Source organism: Coturnix japonica, chromosome Z (assembly GCF_001577835.2).
Source record: "Coturnix japonica isolate 7356 chromosome Z, Coturnix japonica 2.1, whole genome shotgun sequence".
Classification (NCBI taxonomy): domain Eukaryota; kingdom Metazoa; phylum Chordata; class Aves; order Galliformes; family Phasianidae; genus Coturnix; species Coturnix japonica.
Genome location: NC_029547.1, coordinates 8107373 through 8130084, shown reverse-complemented (window position 1 = coordinate 8130084; position 22712 = coordinate 8107373). Strand labels below are relative to the sequence as shown.

The window sequence follows — 22712 nt, the reverse complement described above, 5'->3', positions numbered from 1 at the left end:
GATCCAACATCCTCCATCTGTCTTCATTAAAGCACCCCTCAGCGCTGACACCGGGAGGGCGGCGGTGCGGTGCTTTGCGGTGCTTTGCGGTGCGTTGCGCTCCCCCCCCAGCGCCGCCGAACAACAGCACCGCGGCGGCTGCTCCGCCCTATCAGATCTCTCGGGAAAGGGAGAGTTGTGGGGGGGGTTAAATAAATAAATAAGAAAGAAACTCAGCCCATAGAACGGCGATTAAGCTCTACAAAGTTGTCCGGAGTTTGGAAAAAAGCAAGTTTGCCGTCTCCCCCCCACAACCCCACCCCACTCCCCACTGCGAAAAGTTGACCGAGGAGAGAGGCTTGGAGAAGGGAAGCGTTCGATCTTACCCTGGAAGGCTCCTAAAAGTCACAGCAACAAAGCTGCTGCCCTCCATAGCACTCCTCTGGTCTCCTTTACTCGCGGCTCGATCCCCTCCCAGGATCAGCAGCTTCAGCGATGGCATTCACCCAAGGAAGCAGAGACACACGGGCATCGTGCGCCGCTCTCCCACCCCGAACGATCGATCCGGCGTGGCCCCGCTCTGCCATACAACGTCCCGGTAACTACTACATTGACTCCAACTTCCCTGCTTCTTACTTCACTCACTAGGCTTGGCTTCTCGCCAAATCCTTCCTCTTTTTTTTTTTTTTTTTTAAGTTCTGTTTCCTGTAGACACAGACACAGAGTAGCGGCTCCTTAAAAAATTAAACACCCAGCACAAAGAGCTGCGAAAGACCCCAGATGAGAGGAGCACCCCGTGTGACTCTGCAGGAGAGACAGCTGATCTCCTCACCTACCTCCTGCTGATGCTGAAGCGTTCAAAGCAAGAGGGTGAAAGCGTCCAGCATATCAAATTGCCTTAAAAGAGGATGAACTTGGTAAGGGATCCATCTCCCAGCAGCTGCCACCCCACGCTCTACTGCTGAAATCAGTCAGGGTTCTCTAAACCCACAAAAACTCTCCTTCAGGTTGATCCCAAGGCTCCACCTCGCACACTTTCAAACAGTCACGAGCAGCAAAAACTCTGCAGAGAAAAACCTCATCAAGTAGAATTGCATAATTGCAACCACAGAGCTTCCTCCAGCCCGTCAGAGGATCACTCAGCTGCTGAGACGTCAGGGGTTGCTCATCCCTGCAGTGTGACCTCCCCTTGGTTGCCCAGACATGCGTGTGGCCTCACTGCCCTCTGGAACACTCCTTCCTGACAGCCCCAGGGACCCTGAAGAGCCTCCCAACCTTCCCCTGTGTTCCCACCACACTGATTTCTTTCCCCAAGTTATGGGACCATATAGGCAGTGATCTCCATATGCCAGAGCTGACCAGGTTCACTGAATGACCCAAACTGGGCCAACTGCAGCAGTAATCCACCTTCCTGTGCACTGCAATTATTCTACAATCGCTGAGTTCTTTGCCTAAGATGTGTCAACAGTAACATCTACCAAATGTGTGTCTCTCTCTGCTTTTTTCTCTCTTCATCTGCAGTGTTTCCCCACTGGGTTTACAGAAATACTGCTAGAATTAATTTCAAGCCTACACATAAACACTTGAACGCATTAATCAGCTGATTAATTGTAGTAACTTGAGGGACAAAGTCTTCACAAAGGGTATTCTCTGTAAAATGAAGTTGTCTGAAGTCCTATCAAGAAAAAACAAAACAAAAGCCATGGAAGGCCTGGATGCTGCAGTGGCAGAGTTTCTGTGGTCATAAAGGGATCAGTGAAGGGTGGCGATGAACAGGACCTCATAGCACCAAAGGCAATTTCTGAAGGAAGAATAAAAGCCTGTACCCCTTTTCTTTGACTCCGGGGTTGTTCTTCCAAGCTATGCCTGTCTCAGACAATGTTAGCTAATAATTCTACACTACTTCTACTTGCTTTGCTGCCATCTTTCTACTCATATCACTTCAACATTGGCCACAGTCATTTCTTCCTTCCTGGAGCAGAAGCCATCTCCTCCCTTTGACATGAGAGTGGACTCAACCACAGAGTCAGCTGGCCTTGGGTCTTGTTTATACTTTGAGATGGCTATGAATTGGATAGGTTGTTTTGTTCTTGATTTTTGATCAAACATATGTTGGCAGTGCCTTTTTCCTTCTGTTATACATCCCCCATGAACTTCAGTGAACCTGCACATTTAAGTTTGGCACATGTGGAAGCATTCAGAAGAGCAACAGTCACTTAATGTACCAAATAATCTCTGAGACCTCTTCTTGTTTTACACTTTTGGCCCTTGGGAAACAGCTTCCCAATGATCACACCATTTCCTTCCTCCTTACAGATTTCTAAACTCATCATGGAGGGACGCTTTCTGTTTATAGAAACAAGCAGCTACATCCAAACCATGATTCTTCACTGCTGGTTCCTCCACTTTCCCAGCTGTCCACCAGTTGCAAAGGGCAGGATGGGTGCCATTAAAACTTTAGCCTCCCACAGCTGGGAGAATGATGTCCAGACACTCAGCCTGTGCTAGATTTCAGCTACACTCAAGATGCAATGACACTGCCTCATCCTCTGTGACACTGGACCACATCCTCTGTGCCTCTAAATATCAATGTTGAGAGACAGCAGATGATCCTCTCTGGAGGACACAGGACTCAAACATGCCTGGTGACTTAGTAAGGCTCTCAGTGGTTTAAGTAACCAGAAAGCATAACCCATGTAGAGAGAAACAGGAGGAAAATACATCCTGGAGCATCCCATAGAGCAGAAAAAAATATTAGCCCTAGTGAAAGTCCTTCCTATGCAACTGCTTTCACACCTCTCCTGTACAGTTCAAAATGGGCACCAGTGAGTTTGGCTTTCTACTACTGTTTTCTAACTCCAGTCTTGCCCAGTTTGAACGTTTGAAGCTTGACTTGCTGCACAGTGGCTGGTACCTCTCATTACAGAGCCAAGCTGGGCATACCCCAGACCCCACACCACTGTGGTCTCCTCCCATACCCTATGCTTTCCTCCTCCCTGCTTCCAACAGCCTCCAACAAGGAGAGGGATAAGGAGCAAGCCCCACTTTGGAGCCCACAGACACATCTGTTGTGGTCATGAGCATGTTTAAAAGCTGCAAGGGATCATATGGATATTTCATCCCACTGGCAGACTTTCTATCTCCGGTTCTTCTTGTACTATCACCAGTTACCTGGGAAAAGAGGCCGACCTCCCATTGATGCATCCCCTGAAATAAGATATTCCAAGTGACCCTACTGGAAGGGATGCCCTGGATTCCCTCCCCCCACCATGCATAGCTTCATGGGTGCAGTCTGAAGCCTGGTACACAGCTTCAGCACTGCAGGATTATACCACAGTATTCCCGTACCTCACTGCTTATTCCAGCAGGTGGAAGCTAACACAGTGCTGTAAGATAGATGCCGAATGGAAATGGTCAGAAAATAGTTTCAGTAGGCGTGTGCAGAATAACATGACTCATACAGGTCAGAATTTGTTGGAGTGCCACTTACCTGCAGAATGGAAGGAAGGGTTTGTGGCTCAAAATTCCATTTCTCCATCAGACCCCTGTCCCAGTGCTGTGAGCCTTTAACAAACAATGATCCTCTAGGGAAATACATGAGATATCCACAGCAGTGCAGCCTCTTGACTTCAAAAGGAAAGCAGCAACCAGATCTGCAAACTGTGGGTCTCCTCTTCCTGGCACCAGCACCAGCTAATGTGATACCTTCTGACATTTTAAAGCAGCAATTAAATTAGACCCTGTCTTTCTGCCCCTTCACAGCCCATAGGAGACAGAGCGGAGGTGAAAAACTTTCAGTCAAATGGTGTTCATATGGGTTCAGCTGCTCAAATTACACAGAGGAGGAGATAAATTTTCCATTCAATTCTTCAGGGAGTGAGGACCAAGAACACCCAGTCCCTGAGGTTTCCAGTTCTCACCAGATTTGGTAACTTGTGCTTACGACCTCCCATCAGTTTCACCGTGCAGGTAGGGAAGGAACGTCTGCAAAGATGAAAGTCCTGCAGGTACCTGAAATAGCTGCTAGGCGATTTGAAGGCAGAACAGGACATAAGCTGTCATAGGGTTATATTCTTGGACCATAAATATATGCCTCTTCACTTGCTGGTGGCACAGCATGGAGAGAGCACAGGGATTAACTGGCAGCAGCCCAGATGTGCCCACACTGCTTTTAGCACATGGTTCCTAATCACCTATGGTGGACTCTCAGGGGGACTCTTGGGAGGGCTTGTTAAAGGCTATGGGAGGGCTCATTAAAGGCTATTCATGCTTGCATGAGTAGAAAGTCTATGGCTGAGGATAAGGCAGGAGCCCAGCCTGTGAAAGGCTCAGATCAGAGAGCCCTTTGAGGCATAGGTGTTACACAAGACCTCCTGTTGTTATTTGCGAGGCAGTGGCTGCCACAGACACATATACTGTATCTGGTGGCACTTAAAACACCACCACATGTGTGCTGCTCAGACACATCACCAAACCAGCTCACACCACTAAGTAACTGGGATGCCCCCAGTGGAACCCTCTGCTCAAACATGCTGATGACATCCAACCCATCTGGGGCCAACAAAAGGCCTAAGTGCTGTACAAAGTCTTCACTCTGATGTGCACTCATGGGAAAAACAGCACTTTTAGCATGATACTACAGGACCCTAAGGGCCCTGTAATGGCTATACACAGTGTACAATATCTCCACTGGTCACCTAGAGGCATTCTGGCCTTGTGCTCTCTTTATGACCTCTGCTGCAGTGGGACAGCAAGCACCGATGCCTGACAGATGTGCCAAGGAGAGATGTGCAGGCAAGAGAGGCATTGCTCCTTGGATCCTATCATGTATCTATCTGATCATATGAACAGTGCCCAAAACTCTGGACAATGCTGCAATGCAGCTCCCCGTCAGGCACGAGGGCAGTGGGAGATCCTGGTATCTTCAGGGACAGGTAGCTTAGGCATTTCCTACAGCATCACCCACGGAGCTGGGAATTATTTGCCTAACTCCTTGTGATTTACTTTACGTATTGTTCTGACAATTAGCCTTCACGTGAGAAGCTCAGGTGGTGCTCTGAGAGTTTTCCTTTAAATGTCATGTCACATCCATTATGCTCATAAAGACTTTAGCCACAATTCCAAATTAAACACACCATGTGTACATACATCAGCACTGCCTCTTTTTCCAGGCTATAGTCACATCTATCCTGCCAAGAAAAACTCTGAGGCAACCTGCTGCCACCCATGACATTCTCTGTAGTACTGGCAACCTTTTCTATACTCCGTGTTATCATTCTGTACCTATGCAGAGCACTGACAAGTGAATAAGAAAAACTGAACCCCATGGCAAAGGAGCATGGCCAGCATGAAGTCAAGGGAAAAAAGAAAAGAGAAAAAAACCAAAAAAGCTGCCTTAATAAGGCAGGGGGAGCCTGGTGCATCAGGAAGAAATTGGCTCCCCTCTGCACAATCAGATTTCAGCTAATTACCCAAAGATCTGAAACAGCTGTTCTAATGCACCCTGACATAAATGTGCACAAACCCACTGTTTTCCCTGGAGATTTCCCCAAAGAAACTGCATGGCATTTTCACCAGCAGTTTGCCCTTCCAGCACAGAATGCCCTCTGCACCAAAGCAGGAGTGCAGGGCTCTGCCAGCTCCACTGACATGCAGGTGTGCCAGGGTCCGGCGCTGGCAGACTTTGCTTCTATTCAGGTCGGGCAGTGCCCTCCCTTGCTCTCCAGGTGTTTAACAGAAACACATGTTCCTCTGCACTCAGATGGCTGAGAACAAAGGGCCGCATTATTCTCACCTCTGTGCTTAAGCTGTGAGTTCCCATTAACTTGAATAGAATTCGTGCACAGAAATCCCTCTGCAGCCATACAAAAAAAAAAAAAAAAAAGAGGATTCAGGGGGTACAGCTCCAACTTGAGGTTAACCACAGCCATGTTGTCTGCTGGGGTGAGATGCAGCATTGCAGGAGGTCCTCTGGTATGAAGATCCTCCTCTTTCAAAGGGGATGCAGGAGTTGGACTCAATGAGCCTTATGGTTCCCTTCCAACTCAGGTTATTCTATGATTCCATATCAGAAGGAAGGCAGGTATTTAACTTAACCTCCTGTGTTAGGATTTTTCACACCACGTTTTGTTTCTCAGCTTGCAGAATAAAAGCTCCACCAGAAGAGGAGACATCTGCTGCTTCTGACAGCAGTCAGAGCTGTTGCCATGTGTCTGCTGAAGGCAAAGATGTGCAGCCTGAAGAGAAGGAATATGCTGGAGAAACCACATGACAGAAGACTAAATCAGACTCTGAGAGACAAAAAGGAATGAAGTCAGGTATCAGCAGTGCTCTGTGGTACCGAGTGCCTCAGCCAGGGAAATAAAAATACTTTTCTCATCACATGCAGTTAATTCCATTATTTCCTGTTATGAGTTTTTTACTTCCTTGCAGCACTGAACTGTGGTAGGCAGCAAAGTGCCCCTCATACAGGATGTGGCACATCATGAGCCCATCACCCCATTGTGGTGTTGGTGCCCACAGTGCACAGTGCCCACACTGCCCAGCAGCTTGGTTCCACAGGTGGTATTGCACGGTGTGGGTGAAGAATAAATGTTTTCTAAAGACAGTTAATACCTGGACAAGCTCCCTGGCATGAAGCAAAGTGCTAGAAAACATGTAATCCCCAAAGACCTCTGCAATGATGATACAGTCAGAGCAGAAAGAAGGCCATGTGTAGGGAAGTGAAAGTTATAATTCTATTAGAAAAAGTAAGGTTGGATTAGCTTTGGGGGCAATAGTGGTAGTGATTCCAGTTATACATTAAATATCATTTCAAAAGTTTCAAAGCCTGAAGAAGTGACATGATGCCTCTTCTGCTCAGAACAGCCCTAGGTTCAACAGTGGGGAAGGAGGCACAAAATATTGTTTTAGGGTTTGCTGGATCTATGTGGTGTCACTGAGCCCTTTATACTATGGTTGCTGCTGCTGCATTTTAAAGTCTACAGGCTGTCTCTAGGATTTACCATTAATTGATGGCAGAAAGATTTGAACAAACAATTTCTTTCATTTTACAAGTGCCCAACAATTTTGACCAAGTTTGTCCATTTTTGGTTCCTAATTCCAGTCTTCTGTTTGTTACCAAAACAAGAAGAGGCTTCCCTGCTGCCTCTTACAAACATGGCTGAAGGAAAAGACACAATGGAAGAATTGTGTGGAATTGAATGGAATTGAGTGGAATGGAACAGCAGGAGAAGAGAGGGGAGGAGAGTTAGAGGGAGAAGAGAAGGGGAATAGGAAGGAAAAGGAAGGGGAGATAAGGGAATAAAAAGGGGAGAGGAGAGGAGAGGAGAGGAGAGGAGAGGAGAGGAGAGGAGAGAGGGAGAGGAGAGGGAGAGGAGAGGAGAGGAGAGGAGAGGAGAGGAGAGGAGAGGAGACGGAGGAAGAGGAGAGAAGGAAGAGAAGGACAGAGGAGAGGAGAGGAGAGGAGAAGGAGGAGAGGAGAGAGATTAGGAGGAAGAAGGAGAGATTTAAGATGGAAAAGTAAAATAAATGTTATCTGTCTGAGAAGTGAAAAGGCTTGGCAACAGTCCTGATAACAGCAGTATAAGCTGCACACAGCTCTTGCCAAAGAACTGGGAAAAGGGAAGGTCTGCTTAATGTTAAACCAGTGGGTAATCCAGGTGGCCTCTAAAACTACAACTCACAGTAGCTACAAGGGCAATAAACTGTAGCTGGGAAACCTCCTGGAGCAGGAAGGAAACAATGGATGAAAGTGTAACACTGAACAACCAGTACAGGTGGGCAAGGAACTGCACTGGCCCCTGGGCTGAGTCAGGGAGAGTAAAAAAGTAGCCAAGGAACATGAAAAGGAGCCTTGTTCTCATACCGGTCACAGTCCTGCCCATGCAGCCCATCATTGGCCTTGGATTCAACCCATTATCGTACAGCCCCAGCCCAGACATCTCATACTGTGTGGAGAAAACCAAGGACTGTGATCTACTTTCTTTTCCTCCTTTCAACGCTCCTTCTTGGGGTACAGATTTGGAAACATTGGTAAACTACATAATTCAACTTCTGAAGTGGGAAAAACAGTTTTTAAAACATATTTGTATCTAAATGTATCCAGTGGCTGTGGATGGTGGAGTAGAACTCACCTCTTCAAGCTTTCCAGCCTCATAATGAGGGCACTCGTGACTTTTCGCCATTATATCACCCTACACATATACAAGAATCAAATATTTCTCCTCCTGGAATCAATGCTGACATAAACAGGACTTGTGCTGGACATACAGTTGTAAGAGGTTGGACAACTGTGTGTGCTAAGCACTGTCATGCAGGGCATGGAAGGTGTGACGTGGTGGCCTTTCCAAAGCAGACAAATGGCTGCTTAGCTGCAGGGACTTGTCTATCTGACAGTGATGTACCATTCACAGTGATGCTGGAAGCAGTTTTCCAGCCTAACTTGAAGAGAGTTATACTTTCATGTCAGCAAATTACTGCACTTTACTGTTCCCTCTCTTTCAGGCATTATTATTATTATTATATATATATATTTTTTTCCTGCTTAGGCCTGGAATAGCAACTTTCAATTCTGCTAAGATGTATGTAGGTCATGAATATGTTAACAACTAGAGCCAAAGCGAAAGTGCAGTAAGTCATACATTTCACTAAACAGAGATCCACAGAGAGTTTTTACTGCTTAGGCATTTGCTTCAAAGGAAGCAAACAGATCCTGCTGTAATGTGAACTGCAGGTTATTTTGCTCTGGTTGTTTGCAGCTGAGTAACACAGAAAGCGCCTCTGTCACATATGGTCTTAACTTTTCCTTTAAATGTTACTTCTGAAATAATTTATCACTTGAAGAAATGTAGGTTAAGGAAGTTAACTTCAGCATAAAAACTGCCCTTCCCCTTGTAAACTCACTTAGAAATTCATGCTGGTTTTCGTGGGACTTTAACTGGTGTCAGTGATACCAAAATTGTCACATCTCCATGGTCAGAGAGAAGAGCAATGCTGTGTTGTGAAAATCCTTCAATACAGGGCTATAGAGACATACTGCTGTGTTAAGGGTTGAACTATTACCAGATACCAAGGAAGGATGTAAGATAGTTTATATCAGACAAGCAAGGATTCTGGGGGAGAAGTGGACATTTTTATCTGTAATTCAGAAGATACTTAGGATGTGTTCTATCTAAGCAGAATGGGGATTCATAAAGTCTTTGGCTGCCTGTAAGTTGGCCTCCTAATCTCATGCTTTTGAATTTCAAAGGCAGTGAGGCCATAGAATAATGGAATCATTAAGGCTGGAAAAGACCATTCAGACCATCCAGCCCAACCCCCACCCACCTCACCATGCCCACCACATCCCTCAGTGCCACATCTACACAGTTCTTGGACACCCCCAGGGAGTGTGACCCCACCACATCCCTGGGCAGCCTGTTTCATTTATCACTCAATATACCACAGGGCAGAAATCATCACTCATTAAATGGTTCATTGGCCACTTTGAGCTCGAGCGCATCTTCTCTGGAGGCAGTCATGATGCAAAATATTTTCTGATGGAGGCAAGACCATCCCGTGTTTCATGTCTTTTTTGTTACATTAAAATGCAGTTGCCAGCAACAGTGGTGGAGAAAGCACTGCGCATGTTTTGGACCCAAAGTCAGCCAAATGAATGGGTGTTTTCTCACCACCTTTGGTTTACTGGAACCTCACTTCAGTGGTCCCAGCTCCCTCTAATTTAGGGTGTCATTGATAGAATAAAGCTGGTGTTACACAAAGAAAACCTAGACACGAGCCATCGTCCAGAACCAACATTTAGAGATGCAGCAGGAAGGAAGGAAGGAAGGAAGGAAGGAAGGAAGGAAGGAAGGAAGGAAGGAATGGAAGAAGCGAAGAAAGGAAGGAAGGTAGGAAGAAGGAAGAAGGAAGGAAGAAGGAAGAATGAAGAGAAGGAAGGAAGAAGGAAAGACGAGGGAGGAAGGAAAGGCAAGGAAGAAAAGGCCAGGAAGGAAGGAAGGAAGAATAGGAAAGAAAGGAAGGGAAAGGGGAGGAAGGAAGGATGGAAGGAAGGAGGAAGGAAGGAAGGAAGGAAGGAAGGAAGGAAGGAAGGAAGGAAGGAAGGAAGGAAGGAAGGAAGGAAGGAAGGAGAAAAACAAGCAAAAATAACCAAAATCTGGGCTCTTCTGCAAGGCTTTACTTCTCCATCATGAGAAGAAATTGACCTACCTGGCTGTTCTGTGCTGTCTTCTCTATCTGAAGCTGTTTGTCAAGATAAGTGGAAGGGCTATCCTCAGAACCATGCAGGGAGCTGCAGCCACTGTGCAGGTCCCTATGGGATAATTCAGCAGAGCATGCCAGGCTGCTCCCCAGCAGGGCCGCAAAGCTCCCCAGGGAGTGCTATGCTTTCCAGGTAGACCTGCCCAGGGACAGAAGTCACAGGATGTCTCAGTGTGCTTCACGTCCTCAGCAACGGCTGCAGGAGAAAAGGCAAAGTTCCCCGAGCTGTGGGTGGAACATGGCACAGCATTGCACTGAGTAAATAAAAGCAATTGATCCTTGGACTCAGGTGCACCATCGGGTATTAGGAAGGTTGATACCATGGGCAGAACTCTGTATTTTGTCTGAGAAATGAAACCTCAAGCGCCTTTTTGTAGTGAAAGCAGTAGCCAAGGCTGTAAACAAGACATTGCGTCCAACTGTCTGCAGTCAGGAGACTTAACGTTCTCAGACAGCACACAGATGGAGACACTTAGAAGAAAAAGGTACTCTATCTCAAGAACATCTCACTGCCTCCCATAAGGACATACAACCTTTGGCATGCAAGCAGTTACTTTAGTGCCTTAAACTGGGGGTAACAATAATGGTTCTGAGGTAGGGAATGACAAAGCTAATATAAAAAATCACCTTGTAGAGGGTAATGTGAACACATAAGAGTAAAAACAGATAAATATCTAAATGGCATTTATAAAGCCACGCTGGCATTGCAGACTGTCCTGCAATTTCCCACAGTGCAAACTGCCAGTGCTAGCTCAGAAACCACAGGCTGCTCCTGTAGGCTTTTTTGTCGCTTGCTTTGATGTTTGGTGATGTCTGGATGAAGAAAAAGTTACAAAAAGCAGCAGAGTTAAAGATGATTTTAAAGAAGCAATATTATTTTTTATATGCCTTCAGCATGACAAATCACTGATATAGAAGGCTTTGTAAAAGGTACTTCATATCTCCTTAACAATACGGTCTGTTCTTCAGTGCTGGTTTATTCCCAGCTAATGCAAAGAGTCTTACCAGGACTTCTACTCTTTGCAGCCTTTGTCAAATTAAGTATCTCCTTTGGTTTCCACTGCAAACATGGTGAGAGCTACTGCCTTATGTTAAGTTCTCCTAGTAGGTAATAAGCCTTGTTTACATCCAATAGGGTCATGCAGGCACTGAAAGGACAGCAAACTGAGCAAATAGTGAAATGAGGCTTGAATCCATTCTCACATCTGTGTCAGATCCTGGATGAGTTACTTCATAGTTTTCCTTCTCTTTTCTTGTTTTCTATTGCTCCCTCAAGTGATCGGGCAGGAGGCATTAAGGACCACAAGGAATTTAGGAGCACATGAGATCTGCTAGCATGTAATGCTGACACAGTGATCCCATAGTCCTGGTAAATGCCATTGTTAAAAATGTGGAATTCCAACCCTCTCTGGAGGGTGTAGAAATGAATAATATTTTTTTCTGCTCACTTTCAGTTTCTGGGATTGTCATGTGACCCTATTTTTAAACCAGAAAAACATCTTCTAAAGGGAAAAAGAGATGGTACAACACTGCAGGATTCAGGTTTGCTATTGACAGCAACATGCCATCCTCCGCTGCCAGCATTTTGCCACCCAGTGTTGCAGTTCTGAGTCAGCATGTGGGTAGGGAGCCTTTTATGCAGCAATCAGGGTTGGTCCTGGAGGATGCACAAAATTACAGTCCCTTCCTGTCTGTGCTGTTTGGGTCACTAAAGTAAAAATAATTTCAGAGTAACAATGGCTAATAACTTAGAACGAAAAGTACAGCTTGAGACGAAAGCTATTAGAGCATGAGAACTACCTTTGTTTGGAGATAAAAAGCTTCTGTTTGAGCATGATGCAATATTTGAGGTGAGAAGAAAGAAAAGAAAGACATTCTGCTGCCTAATGGGAAATGGCTTTGCAAGGAGAGCATACATGATTGACTCTTCCCTAAATCACTCCCAGCTCTACCCCCAAGATTTCCTGGAGAGGAATCCCTTCTAAAGTTGTTGTTCCCTTCATAAAATATGACTTACCAGGAAGCATTTCCTTTCTCTCCCATCTTCTACCTGTCTCCAGGTTCCAGACCATTGGTGGGACTTATCTTTCCCTTTGTGAATTAAGTCTGTTTTAACTGAGTACTGAGTCTCTCCATGCCCACGTTCTGCTTTAGAAACATCTTTCCGTGTTGCAGCTTCCTCTGGTAGGTGCAATGTGTTGGATGTAGCAGCAGATGGATCATGGAGGATCATCCCTCCACCAGTCTGCATACTGATCATCACAGAATACTAAAGTTCAGCATCACACTGATGGATTAAGTAGAAGAAAATAAGGTTTTGCCCTCTATGGGATTAACCTACAAGGGTTAAATCTGCTAGTTCCTGCTTATCTGGTGTCTGAACTTTGGCAGTGGAGATCCGTGATGTCAGCATCGAAAGCAGCTGAAGGAGGAGGTCTGGTGGCAGAACAGTCCTGTTTTGGCTAAAGGTTCTGGGAATAAGCTGATAATGCTTCAAGACAGAATCTTGAAGGCTGCAGTGCCCAGAGTCCTTCTGTTTCATTAACCATGGAATTAATGTTAAAGTTTACACCCCTAAGTATCATAATGAGAAGAACAAGTATGACTGTAGTACTCAACTCTCCACCCAAATTATGTTCAACATCACCCTATGGAGAGATACGGGTATGGTTCAGGATATCAGGGAAAGTATTTTGGAGAGAGAAAAGAGGCCTGCCATGTAGGTGCAAAGACTACACAGATTATCAGTAGCACAGTTCAATGACTAAGAATGTGTAGTCCTTGAATGTGAAGAGAAATAGCCAGCTTGAGTTAAGGGCGCTTTAATTCAGAGCTGTGGGGTACAAACCTCCCTGCAGACAAAGTGGTTATTTCACAGACCATCAGTGTGTGTTTCATGCGAAATTGTCTTCAATGTGACAACCACCTTCAGAAACACTCATATGGGCCTCAGAGTGAGGGGTGACTCAGGAAAAAAAAAAAATTAAAAAAAAAAGAAAAAAAAGTGTATTTGTCTGGAATTTCAGTCAGGCTGTTTCCAGTCCCTCACTCACCACAACAGGCATTAGAGCACTGGCAGCTCAATACAGCGACAACAGCACTTTTCAGCAGCAGAGGTCTAAATGTGGCTGCACAAAAGCTTGTGCTGGCACAGCCCATGGGGCAATGCACTGTGATGCCAAGGTCCAGGTTACAGTCAGTTGTATGGTGAAACCATGGAGAAACACGGCAATAATATCAAAACAGTCTCCCTTGGGTGATGTGGGCTGGAGAGTGGATGTTGCTGAGATGTGGGAAGAATAGAACTCTTGCTGGTGAGTGTTCTTGGGTGTTTAGTGAGAACCCCATTTTGTGGAGTACATTTGCAGCGAGGCAGCTCTGATTGGTCTTCAGAGACATGATCCAGTTCTCTGGAAGGAAATCCCACGTATATTTGAGACAGCTACATAAACTGACTGGCAGAATTCAAGGCTCATTCTGAGAGATGTGCTAGAAAATGCTTCCTGACGTTTAATGCCAAAGGCACTGTAATGAGGGTGTAAACAGCCCTTCACTCGAAAACACATAAAGGAGTAGCACAGGAACCCAGTGAGGGGCAGCTCTGTAGAAATGCGGCTGCTGTTTCTGAGTAGGATTCAGACAGGCCTCTCCAGTTTGGTTTATTCTAAGGGATGTTGGATGCTTGTTGCAGAGACTCCCCGATGCTTGCACCAATCAAAAATAAATATAAGACATGCAAGTACAGAATGGGTGTCACAATCCAGATCTAAAAGCAGCACATGGCCATGTATCATTGCAGCCCACTGCTGTCATGGGAGCTGCTGACCCACGTTTTGTTCTTCACTTTCGTAATGGTGTCGTTGTCACCTTACAGTGAATTTCAGGAAGATTTATGCACCTCCTTCCCTATGGCTTCTGCAAAAAGTCTCAGTTTCCCATCAGTTTGTTAGAATACCAAAGAGAAGACCTTCAAAGCTACAATTTCTGAGCCTTCTGGAACATGTCAGTCAATGCTCAGTGCTCAAAGAGAAACCTTTCAGTGCTCCGAACTACCTTATAAGCTGTACAAGGTAAAGAGCACTATGAGAAAAGAGCATTAAAAGGCAGGAGAGAGGTCTTTATAAAATACCAGCCAAAGGACAGCAGCTGAACAAAATCCGTTCTCAGTAAGGTGAACCTCATCCTTAGGTAGGCATAAGCGGTGTGTTCAGAGCTTGGGTTGCTAGAGGAGGGCCAGGGCAAGCTGCACAGTCACCATCAGCTCCTCTTTTTCTGTGACTGAAGCTGCCATCATTAGCAGGAGTGGTACTAAGTGCATCATTAACACAATACATAATTTGCATCGTTCATGTTACAGGACTTTGAACTTACGACAGGATGATAAATCAGACTTTCACCCCAAGCACCCTGTTCTGTGAAAAATGAAGTCATAACCATTTAGTACACAGAAAATCCTACAGCTGGAAACATTTAAAACGTTATTACAACTGACTGTCCATCCTGAGTTAGTCAGAGCTTTAAAATGTTACAAAACATTCTTAATGAGCATAGCATGTTAATTACAATAAGGCTCTTTAAGAGCAACACAGTGCACAAGTTCTTGCCCCCCCCAAGATGTGCCAGTTTGGCATAGAGCTGGAGATAACAGGAATGTGGGTGGGAGCACAGAGGTAAGATACGTGCCCAGAACTGGCTTCCAATCACGAAGGGGTTTTAGATCATGACATGGCAATGTGACAAGGCCATAATCAGAAACAACAATATCCTCTCTAGCAGAGAGAAATATTTCCCCATTTCCCCACATGTTTTCTTTGTCCCTGATTGCGTTCCTTGCATGCCAGGGACTGGAGATGTTGAGAGATGCAACCTCAAAGCTGCTGTGAAGACTCCTGCGATAAGTCCTGGCCACCAAAATCAACGTTTGTCTGATCTTTGCAGAACCATCATGCTTCCTGCTCTCTCCCACCTGCTCTCCAGAAAAGATGAAGGCTTGACTTAACAGGTGCCCTACTTACCTGCAGCTTTGATCTCTTGCAAGTCTGTTAACAGAAGTCAGGAGTGATTTCTGAGGGATTTCTCAGTGTGTGTGTATTCACAGCCTGGAGAGCTGCTCTGCTTTCTGGAAGGGCTGGCTTTATGAGACTTCAAAGCAAGGAGGGGAGCAGCAGGAACATGCAGTGCAAGGGAAGAGAGACCTAACGTCTAACACAACAACCTGACCTAGTGTGTGTGCCCATCGTGAAGCCAGGGTTCTCCTGCAGTCCCATGGACCACAGCAAAGCATGCACACAGTATTAGAGGGGTTGGATCTCCCGTCCAAACTCATCCCCATAAAACTACAGTGCCCAGTTCACAGAGGTTGTATTTGCACCTGGAGGCATTTCCAAATCTCCAGGCATAAGCTGTGGCTGCACACCAACTCCTACCCTGCTGGGTCTTTGCTTCCCATGTAATCTCACTGCTGGGTGTCATGCCCATGACTTCTTACCATAGAATCATGTAATGACTTGGGTTAAGATGGACAGGTTCATCAGATCATCAGGTTCTAATCTCTTCTGGGAGGAAACCTGCATAAATACTGTTTGCCCACTCTCCAGATGTCTGTGTATCACAGAATAAAAGAATCATTAAGGCTATAAAGAAGACTGAGATAATCTAATCCCACTGTCCAAACGGTGTCCACCTAGACCAAGCCATGGACTGGGTAACTGGAGGAAGATGGGGTCCTCATGCTGGGACAGGACTCCCAGGAACAGCTGAAACTGCCGCATTAGCAGAGCTGTGCTCCCAGTCAGGTCATGGTGGAAGTACTAAGACTCTTCCATTCTGTTTAAGATATTTTACATTAAAAATCTCTGTAAATTATTTCTGCATCAGAACTCACTAGAATTCATTACTGGTGGTACTTTCTGACAGGGCTCTGCAATTCACCATTGGATGTCCTCACGCAGAAAAAGGACTGAAGGTTTTTTTCCCAGTTGATCATTTCTCCTGATTTTTGTCATCTGTCATGAGCCTTTGTTCCAAGCTCTCCATAAAGAACTCTTTGTGCTGCATTTGAGCAATGCTTGTGCCAGACCTCTCTCTGAACTAATATGATTAACCTGGCACAGAGAACTCTGTGGCTGGCTGGAGTGGCACGGGGCCAGCAGAGCTACACCTGCAGGACCTCATCCCTGTATTTCTGCACCATGACAGTATTGCCCTACCCCAATGGCCTCATAATGGTCTTCAGTTGCAGGAGGGGATGTTCAGGTTGGATATTAGGAAAAATCTTTTCTTCAGAAGAGTGGTGAGGCACTGGCACAGGCTGCCAAGGAACATGGAGATGTGGTATTGAGGGCCATGGTTAGTGGGCATGGTGGGAATGGATTAGGGTTGGACTAGATTGTCTTAGAGGTCTTTTCCAACCTTAATGACTCTGTGGTTCTGTGACTTTAAGTAGGATCTGAAACAGGTAAGAATTTACTTATACAAGTGATGAAGAGCACAGACCATGACTCAAGCAGGTTGGTGTAGCAAGCACATGGGAAATCTACTTGTGCTGCTGTACTGTTGATGAAAGGAGGATTGCTCCTACACTATTTAACAGGACAATTATTTTGTCCTCACTAAATGCTTTATGCCAGAATTTTACAGCATTTACTTCTGCAGAATGGTCCATTACACAGTTGCTTAACTACTACCCCATACAAATGACACATGAGAGTGGATACAGAACTGTGGGGGGCTCCCAGAGACCTCTGTATTCTGGCTTAGAGATGAACTGAAAGCCATGCAATCCTCCAGAACTGTTTCTGCTGCAGAGGTAAAATGTCTTCTTGATTGTTCTGGAATGAGATATTGAATTTTCTTCATTATTTGCAAAGTTAGCAATGGAGAAAGAAATTCCTGAGGATCTACTGTTCATATAGTAGGTGAAAATAGTATATTACTAGGTCTCAGATTCTATAAAACTACACTCAGATCGGAGAAACTGGCTGGGTGCAGATCAGAAGGTGGTAAGGACCCATTTGCTGGCAAAAATATCCGTCCTCAGAGGGCTGACCTTTCCTGCTTACTTATCATAAGCAGGTAACAGGATTAACTGGGAAATGATTGCTTTCACTGAAGAAGAATGACATGGAAAGGGGATGCCAAAGGGTGGTGGAAAGCTATTTAAAGCTGAGTGGAAACTGCAGCGCCATCAGTCAGCATGAAAATACTTCTTGATCCCCTGATCTAAGTACTTATGGAAGATAAAGCAAAGGAAAGAAAAGGAAAACTTTGTGTTAGTCAATGCCTATGGAGGTGGACTGTTAATTGCTGATCAATCTCTGGTACTTTACAGGAAAGGTGGGAGAAGGAAACAGATACACTTTGTTTTTCATCTAAGCAGCTGTTCAGTGGGATGGAGAGGGGGAATACTGCCCGATCCTTCCAGGAGATGTCTGAATCTCTGAAGCATAGGAATTGGTAATAGTTTGTAACCTGATATTTCTTCTTTCTGTGGTTCTGGACCTAATTCCAAGCTGATTGTCTGGGCCCATGTGGACAACGCAGTGAAACCTCTCAGCCTCTCCTGCTGTCAACACCTGGCCTTCCGCCACAAGTGTGTGATCAATAAGCAGAGACCAGAAGCCTCAAATCAACACAAGTGAGATCAGAAAGGTAAGCATGTCTAAACTGGTAACCACCACAGCAAAACACCAATGGCTGGTCTCCATAAATTCCTTGGGGTGGTGACAGTCAGATTCCCCATTAAGCCCAACACAGAGTTAACTGGGTGATGCACCATGGTCTGTGAAAGTCAGAAGAAACTGAATGACCTTCTGGTTCTTCTCTGGCTCTCGAGTTATGTCATTTTGCTTTGGTGAGGTACAGGAAAAGTAACAGTCTGCAGTGACTTGGGATTTTTAACTACGAGAGGACTGGTGGGCTCCTCTGCCACTGCAGGAGATGGCTTTTCACGGCTCCAGAGAACAGCTTTTTAAATACATTCTTGTGACACTTTCCACTGAATCATGCTTTTCTGTCAGTCCTTTAGAACCACATTGCGTGACTCAGAAAAGACCTACATAATCTACAGAATTGTCTGCAGTATTAGCACTTAGTTTACTGATTAGCTCACTCATTATACTGGAAGAACAGTGCTTTGCTGCACAGACATGAGCTCCTACTGGTTTGGGCATGGCACCAGGCACTAGAGATGGAACACAAGTAATGTCAAAGAGCAAAATGTGTTTCTTTCTCTCCCACTGCCCCATCCCGCTTCATACAGTGAATATTGTGCATGGGATGTTCTTTCAGTATTTAACAGAAGTTATGAGGAAGAAGGGGACAGACTCTTTAGCAGAGTCAGTTGTGATAGGACAAGGGGAAGTGGTTCCAAACTAAAAGAGGAGAGTCTTAGATTGGATATAAGTCAGTCAGAGTGGTAAGGCACTGAACAGGTCGCACAGAGGGGTGCTGGATTCCCTGTTCCTGAAGACAAATTATTCCCACCTGAAGTTCAACACTCTCCATCTTATTTTCTGTTATTTTCAGTGGGGAAAAAAAAGGGATTTGCCAGTATCACTACATCAATGAAACGTGAGGGTGATTTATTGCTCTTGAGGAATCCTATTATCGTGAAAGGGCTGAAGATGGATTGAGGAGGTGGTTGCTGAGAACCATAACACCAATTATGAGGTGACTTTTGGGAAGCTGACTTATGAGAGTGGAAATTGATGCTTCTGCTGACACAGCATCAACAAAATGTAGAAACAGGGCGCGACTCGTGAGCTTGATAGCAGAAGTGGTTTGGTACATCATCCTGAGAAAGAGGATTTCTCATGTTTCCCTTTTCCAGGACTTCTTCCAGAGGGAAAGAAAAAAAAACCAACCAACCCATCTCACCATCTGCGAATCTGTAAAGCAAAACTTCCTCCAATGGAGGTTTCACTTTCATTTCCTACATAACTTGTTCTATTGGAGGATGGATTTCATGGCATACAGACATGAACCAAGCATCCGAAAGCTCCTACACGGAGATCATTCAGTGAGCGGTGGAGGGGTGTTGTTAATTTGCATTTGGGCTGAACAAACCAGGTGTTCTCCAGCTGGTTTTCCTCACCCCAGTTTCTAGGCTGGATGACAAGCTCCCCCTGCAGAACACGCAGCAATGGCTCACGCAGCACTATATGAACACGTGGTGCTTTGTTTGAATTGCACGGAGCAGTTTCTGCTGCTGTTGTACAGCAGTTCCACATCCAGCACTCACGGTTTGTCTCAGACTTCCCTGCTCCTTTTGCTTTGAGGAGAAAAGGAACAAAAGTGAAATAAACGCCCCTACTGGGGAGGGAGGTTTCGTTGTTTTTGTGTCTTAAATTTTCCTCTTTTTTTTTTCAGAAGTGAACAATAAGCTTTCCTGAAACGCAGAGGGACTTTGTTTCTCCAGACTCGCTCCTCCTGCGCACACAAGGGAATACGCCGCTGCTGCTGCCAAGGTCTGAGAAAACCTCAATAGTTATTGTGCAGGTTTATTGCATCCATGATGGTCATCCTCAGAACTTCCTCCCCAGATGAAACAGAGGACCTGACCTTGGCTTGGGTTCAGCAGGCGTATGAAAAAATTCCAAATAAGGATGTGCAGCCCAACAAATTCCCCAAGAGGATAAAGTGACCATGTTTAGCAGTGACTTACAGCAGCTCTTGGACTTCATCACCTCTTGCAGCAATTTGTGTCCCCAGCTATGAGTAGGAGAGAGCCGAATCTTAGCAAATATACCATATTTTCTGCTCCTGAGGATTCAGACAGACAAGTCTTACCCTCCTAGGATTGCTGAACACTACCGGATAACAAAATGAAGATGGGAATGAGCATCTCAGAAAAAGGACATACAATGAGTGCTATGTTTATAAACTCACATCACTCAAAAGTCCTTCCCCATAGGTTAGTCTCAAGGTTGATATATTCCAGAAGTTGGAAATCTTTTTTGGCTGACAGTTGTCGTTACAGAGAGCCAGCAGATCAGCTATTGGTGGAGAGATGGTATTCATAATGGCATTAGCAGATGTGGCAACTGACAGGTTTTGTCACCACATGATCACAAGGGCGATAAAAGGAGGTGTTATTTTGGGTTTGCTCCCAATAAGCAGTGGAAATAGTAAAAAGAGAAACTCTTAGAAGCACGATTGCCCAGAGAATAGTTATTTGTAGTTCAAATGCAGTAGTTAATAAGGCTTCGTACAGCTTTGATTTCTGAAACAAAACCAAACCAAAACAATATATTGAAAATAACACAGAGATAAATAAGGTCTGGTTAAATTGAATCTGAATTAATCTTGCCAAGGGAGCAAGTTCTTTGAGGCACAGAGACTGAAACAACAGAGGGAGGAAGAGCTGCTTATGTTCTTTCTCATGGCAGAATTTGAAGGCAGTGCTTTGGTCTCAAAGCAAAATCTTTACGGGGCTGGTTGTTGATGAGAGCGGCAGGCTGCTAGCATCCCAAGTGAGATGCGCATCACTGAACAAAGGATTCATCTCCCAGTATTCTCAGTCTTGTCTGATATTCCTTGAAATTTCAACATGTTTACATTATTTATCACATCATCTTACATCGTACCAAAAATAACAAATGCTGTGCTTCCAGGCTTCTGCATATCATCTGCAGGCTGCCAGAAGCAAACATCCTTCCTTCCCAGCGCCAAGCTGCTCTAATTGTCCTTCTTTCTTCAATGCATCCTGCAGTACAAAAACAGTGCTAAGAAATCAGCTCAAGTGTCTCATGATCTTGTGTGTGTGCAACGACAGGCAGGGTGTCAGCCTTGGACTTTATGGCACTGCGGGATGTGGTCAGTGGGCACGGTGGGATGACGGCTGAATTAGATGATCTTTGTGGTCTCTCCTACCTTAATGGTTCTGTGATTCTGTGACTTTCTCAGCTCAGGCTGACAGATGTCACTGGGGTCACTGGAGAAGCACTGCTCCCCTGCCTACTTTTATAGCCCCATTTGACCTGGGCATGTTTATGAGTGAGAAACCAGCTAAGGAGATTGTGGTGCTACAGTTCTGTCTCGCTCTCTCCCTGTAGTTTGCTCTGCTTCTTGATATTCTGGGGCTGCTGGAGGGTTCCTCAAGCCCTGGGTGAGAAGCTTCTGAGAACCCTGTAATGTGGACCTGGAGGTTTGTCAGTCTCTGGGTACTTTGCACTGGCAAAGGTGGAGCTTCTGGGACTGGAATGACAGCAGGCAAAGTGCATAATGCATCTCAGTGGGGAAGCAGTCCAAGTAACTTCCAGCATCTTATGCTGATCTGAACAAGCGTGCAGCACTTTATGAGGTCTTATTTTGAGGGAAGGAATAATAACAGCAGGGTGGGAGATGAGACAAAAGGGTTCGACAAAGGCGGAATATTTAAGTCTGACTTGACCTTTTCTCTGTAAAATGATTTCCTAGCTGTGACCTGACAAAGGTGTACATTTCTGTCAGCTGCCTTCAGCTGATCCTGAGATGTCTTGGGATCTTCTTTGCAGGGCTCAGGGAAGCTGAAGGCACCTGGGGGTGGTGGAAGAACTCTTGAGCTGATATCAAGTAATTGGACTGAGCAATGTGAGAAGCCCATAAAGGCAGGAGCTTATACAGCATTCTTAAAGCTTGGGAAAAAAGTGATGCAAGAAAGGCTGCACACCAAAGCAGACACCAATAACTACGCATGGATGACTGCAGCAGAGACTTTGCCATCTCTGCTAAACTGGACAAAAGCACCAGAAAGTGCAAATAAACCATGCAAAACCACATTGTGGTGCAAGAATGACTGTTCCTGGATTGGCCATAAATCACTAAGACACTGAGAAGCTAAGAAACAGAGGACTGAAGTCCCGAAAGAATCCTTTAGTTGCAGACAAATCCTTGTCCATATTTCTGGTTTGAAAGAGGATCTTATGGGATAACCACAACCACAAGGGAGGGCTCAGACCCACAGCAGATATTTAGTAAAGCATGACGGAATACTACCAACCTCGCTGCCTGCACTGCTCATGTTCATAGGTCTCACTTGGTGTGGAACCACACAGAACCGACACCTCTGCCCCTGGGTCTCTGCCCTCACATCACTAACCCAGAAACACAAATGTCCTCTTCCCCCAAGGCCATTCCATCCCCATCACGTGCTCACAAGCAGGCGCCGAGCCCTTTGGGTCCTCCTGTGTTACACCTCCAGCTATTTTTATGACTGTGTGTATCACAGCCCTGAGCTGGCTGGAGCTTTAGAAAGGAATTTCCCCAAGAACAAAAAACCTGATGCATTCAGGAGCCAGCCTTGCTTTCTTCCATGGAAAATGATCTCATCTTTTCAAGTAAAGGTTAAGGGGGGAAAAAAAGAAGAAAAAAAAAAAAAAAAAAAAAAAGAAAAAGAAAAAATCTTAAGTGCTGAAGGTAATGTACTCTCATATTCCTCAAGTAATTGGAAATTAGACTAAAATGTTAAGGGGGGAAAAAAAAAAAAAAAAAAG

The 22712-nt window shown here is 45.2% G+C and overlaps 1 protein-coding gene across 3 annotated transcripts in view; it reads right to left on the bottom strand.

The window, feature by feature from the left end:
- The window catches only part of LOC107305798 (phospholipid-transporting ATPase FetA-like), a 71221-nt gene extending 60785 nt beyond the window's left edge, over window positions 1–10436 (bottom strand). Inside the window, exon 1 of one of the 3 annotated variants that reach the window (XM_015848364.2) lies at window positions 10189–10436. The gene's annotated coding sequence lies outside the window, so the exon portion shown is untranslated. Of the gene's footprint in view, window positions 1–365; window positions 659–815; window positions 1143–10188 lie in introns of those variants that run through there. The other 2 variants (XM_015848363.2, XM_015848362.2) reach the window with 2 other exon arrangements.
- Between the last annotated feature and the right edge of the window lie 12276 nt (window positions 10437–22712).